A 4628-nucleotide genomic window follows, 5' to 3' on the forward strand; every position below is an offset into this window, starting at 1 on the left:
TTCCTATCCCTCATTTAAGTCGTTAATAAATACAGTGAATAGTTGAGGCCTCAACACATCTTAACCATATGGCTATTGTTGTGAGTGAGCTGAGGCAGACGGTTAGTGTTTGTAGTTCAACCAACCTTGGGGATATCACAGTGAGCTGGAGTCTGTCCTTACCCTTGTGCAACCTTGCTGTGCACAGATTGGCTGCCATGTGTCCTACATTACAATAGTGACTACACTTCAAAAGTACTTAATTGGCAATAAACACTTTGGAATGTCCTGAGTTTATGAAAAGCGCTATATAAATGCAGGTCTTTCTTTCTATGCACACACGTACACACTTTCTGGCAGGGGTCGTTGGATGGCGATCAGACTGATTTCTCCCCTCCCAGCGCTCAGCTGCACTGAGGCCAACTGCATCCCAACTATTGCCAGGGCCTAGATCAGAACTGGGCACACATGTGGACTGGTGTAAAATTTTACTTCATTAACTTTACATAAGAGATCAAGTAAACAAACCTGAAATGATTGGTGTCCTCGAGGAAGTAGCTGAAGATAAACAATATTATTTCAGATTTAATATTGAGATATTGATAATGATATACAATGGAAACACAAAGATACAGTCTTAAAAATTTATCAAATTAAGATCCTTTTTGCAAAAAGTATTAAAACAAAGCACGACAATTCACTGAAAATCATAACACCAATGAGTTTGTTTCTGGTGCCTGTTGTGGTTAATGGAGCAGTAACAGTAGTGACTGTGGGAGGAGCTAGATAGAGTCAGTGACCAGGTCAGGTTAACAGTCATAAAACCAGTGCTAACAATTCGTGCTGTGATAGATGAATGCAATTAACATGATCTTAGAAAACACTGGGCCTTATTTTGCTCTAAAAATAACGGCAAGGCTAACAGCGCTCACCGTTATTTCTGTGCAAATCGTACAGCAACTTCTGGTGACCACACATGTGGAGTTAAACGCAGAAATCTGGAAGCTGCTGTGCCAGACGCCCTGTTCCCCCGTAAGCTCCGCGAAAACGGCACCTCGCCGGCTGGCTCCCCATTCAAATGAATGGAACAGCATTAAGTTCCTGCACTGATGTCGTAGGTACGGGCTAATATCGCCAAGCTGGGAATCTGTTCTGAAGCCTCTTCAAATCTTTGACAAACGGAGACAAATGGAAATGGCACTGGGAGACTCCCTGCCAAATGTTCCTTCCTGCCTGTGAGGAAGAGTCTGACCCCCACTTGTCACATCCTCAACAACCTGATTGTGATCAAGAACTAAACTTCTGGGGAATTACATTTGTGAGCATGTACTCTACCCTTCCATGGGACTGTACATTGGTGCAGTGCCTACCGTCCAAATTTAGCCACTTCACTATTGCTGATTAGAACTCTAATGCAGATTTCACTTTCAATTACTCTGCCTGTTGTTTTTTTAACTAACTTTACATGTTAAAATACTAAATAAATCTGTGTTACCTGATGTGGTGAAAGAAGCAGATGTAGCAGCAATGGCACTGGAGACAATGTCAGCTGAAAATAGACGATAGATTAGGTTAGGTATATGTATAAGGTACAGTCAGATAACAATGGAGTTGATTTGAGTCATTCATTAAAATTGAACACAAAAATCTAAGGTTCTTAATCATACATAAAAAATATCATAGCACATCTAACTATAAGGTGGTAGAATTTAATTAATTAATTCTCTAATGGAATTTAAACTTTCTTTTGTTCCAGTTTTATTCTGCATAATCTATTATTTAGCTTCTTGAACCTATTGGGACCTGATAAAGATTTTTGGTAAGAAATATCTCTGCATGCCACAGAAAGGAGCACATTTCTGGCAACTGTTGTCGTTGATGGAGTAGACTTATCAGGAGTGACACTGGAAGGAACTGAAAAAAAGTAACTAAGCAGTAGGCCAGATATAGTACAAGACCAGTGCAGACAATGTGATCACTACCGGTCAACAATTCCTGTTCAATTAGCAAAAGTTGATTTTAATATCTGATCAATATCATTGCCTCTGATCAATGTTTTTTTAATTAAGTTCCAACAGAAATTTGCAACTTCAATCACTGGACTGTTGTTTCTTAAATAACCTTACACATCAGAATAGTAAGAAAACCTTTGGTACCTGGTGTGTTCGTAGGGCCAGATGTAGTGGGAGTGCTACTGGTATCCGCTGAAAAAAGACAAATCAGAAGCTTATATTGTATGAATAAACAGTAGGGATAATGTTAGTGAACTCGGCAGGAGTGAGAAAAGCCCATGGAGCCCAAGCAGCTTGCCCTTTTATTGATGTCCGTGTACAGACCACCAAATGCACATATTCTAGGCTTAATGCCAATCTCGTCCTTAAGTTCAGTTTTGGAAGTGTAAGTTAGTCACACCTCAAAGGAGAAGGAAAGCAATTCAGGGGCATGATTTTCTGAATATACATTTAAATGGTTGGAAACATCATCAGCAGCACATGCCCAAATTTCTGACATGCACTGCTGATGGTGAGGCTCCCTGCCAGGAGTCCAAAATTGGAAAATGGCCCTTTTAATGTCCTCTTGATATTGCAGAATTGAGGGTGTTTGTGCTGTGGAATCCAACTCCTTTATATCACAAAGTTCAGACAACAGGCAAGCTGCGCATGTAAAGTTGTTCTTAAGTCACATTTCATAACTTTTCTGTCTGGGGGAAGGTGCATAGAGGTCGAGAGTTGACAAATGGCCATATAGGTGGGTTCGACAAAAGATAGTAGCGTTTTCCTTGATTTAGCAGAAGTACTGCTTCCCCCCACTTCTGGAGGCAATGGTGAAAATGATCTCATCAGGTGGGCCTCAGTGCCTCTGGATATTCCTCCACATTTGAAGGATTTGATGACCAAAGGAGGTATATCAGACTGGTGCATTCACACCTTAGGAGCTCGGTTATGTGGTGCCAGGCAATCAGATATCGACATGTTGAATGGCTCCTACACGCAAAGATTATGGGGGTGATTTTAAACCCCAAGAACGGGTGGGTTGGGGGTGGGTGGGAGTTGAAAATATTTGTTTTATTGGATCGCAAACGCAAAATTTTCAGACTTTGCATTCCCAGTGGGAAGCCTGTACTTTTACACGCCGACGTTAAACCCGGAAATAAAGCCGAGTTGTGGTCGCGACCCAAAAAACAACTATTTTCAATTCCCACCCGCCCCCAATCCACCCATTCTTGGGGTTTAAAATCACCCCCTATGAGTCCAGAAAGACGCTATCACACAAGACCTGGAAAACAATTTCACAACAAGGATAGCCGTATCAGTGGCTATCACTGGGTCCTTGTAAGAATAGGTGAAAGTGTTTATCAATTCTACCATCCACCTCAATTCTACCATCCACCTCAACTCCTCCTTGGGTGCTTTTTATGGAGAAATAGATAAATTCCAAATCCCTGGGTTCAGCGCTGAAGAAGTCCTTCAGCTGGTCCTCTGACCAGCAGGTTGCAGCTCCTCCAATTCCGCTTGCACTTGCTCCGACCACATTCATGTCCTGTGTTTCACTAAGTGCTCCCTCTTGAACCTCAGTAACTGACCCTTCTCTTCCTCCTCCCCTCCACCTTCACCTTGGAGTGGCTATGTCCATTCAAGACATTGCATTGCCTTATGCTACAGTGGTGCAGTGTTTGTTGTAAGCAAGGAGCTAAAGAATGAAAAGCAAAGGACGATACTAGTTATGAGTTTGGGGGACCCACGATGTTACCCTGCCCCACTTCCTCCATTGCCTCCACATCCAGGGTACCCTGAGCTTTCTCCTCTTAAGGAAATAAGGATGGCAGCCCAGGTGAACCTCTCCTGTCTATGTTTGTTGGCACCTGCTGTGTGCAGCTTTCCCCTATAAACAAATAGAACAATCAGAATCAGAAATCTAAGAGATGATGTATATGACGTAAATTCCCAGAGCATTCCAATGTGAATTTCTGAACATGCAGCCTGCAAGTATCTGGTATGGGATGTGAGATTGGTATTTGCTGTTTGCCATATTTAATGAGGCACAAGGCAAACACTTTGTCACACCTGCACTGCAGAGGGCAATAGAAAACAAATGGCTGTGCTCGTACAATTGGAAAGTGGATGAGAAGTGGGCAGAGTGTGGTGCATTGTCCCTCTGTGATTTGGCAAGAAGCTTACAGTGAAGAGCTGTTACGATTCAATGTAAGGCAACATTTTGAAAGAGAGCGTAATGTGAGCAGCACTTACCTTGGCAACCTTTCTGAGGCTAGTAAATTTCTCTGGACTGGCTCCCAGGTTTTGTGGGCATCTGATACAGCAGACAGCCCCTTTTCACCATTCCTGTCCATGCAGCTTCTTGCACTACTCTTCACTGGAGGATGGCCTTCTGTTCCAAAAAGGACCACTCTTCCTTACAATGCTTTAAGAGTGAGCAGCGGCTCTTTAAAAGCTCACCCCTGACCTTTGTGTGCTTTTAGTACCTCATGAGAGCACTACATTGATATTTAAGTTAACTGACCTCATGTTATTTGGTGTGGTCAGCTGTACATTTTAACCGTGCACACAGTGCTTGAGCAGCAGAAGGTCCCGACAGTTTGGTATCATATCCAATACGGTAAAGTGTGAAAGCAGTCAATTTGTCCTAATATG

The 4628-nt window shown here is 42.5% G+C and overlaps 1 long non-coding RNA gene across 1 annotated transcript; it reads right to left on the reverse strand.

Annotated features, from left to right (window-relative positions):
* Window positions 1-507: 507 nt before the first annotated feature.
* LOC137326907 (uncharacterized) lies at window positions 508-2183 on the reverse strand. The gene is made up of 3 exons (XR_010964288.1): window positions 2136-2183; window positions 1475-1528; window positions 508-537 (listed from the first exon to the last, which is right to left on the reverse strand). It is a non-coding gene; the product is annotated as an uncharacterized lncRNA (long non-coding RNA).
* Window positions 2184-4628: the final 2445 nt, after the last annotated feature.

This window comes from Heptranchias perlo, chromosome 11 (genome assembly GCF_035084215.1).
Source record: "Heptranchias perlo isolate sHepPer1 chromosome 11, sHepPer1.hap1, whole genome shotgun sequence".
NCBI lineage: Eukaryota > Metazoa > Chordata > Chondrichthyes > Hexanchiformes > Hexanchidae > Heptranchias > Heptranchias perlo.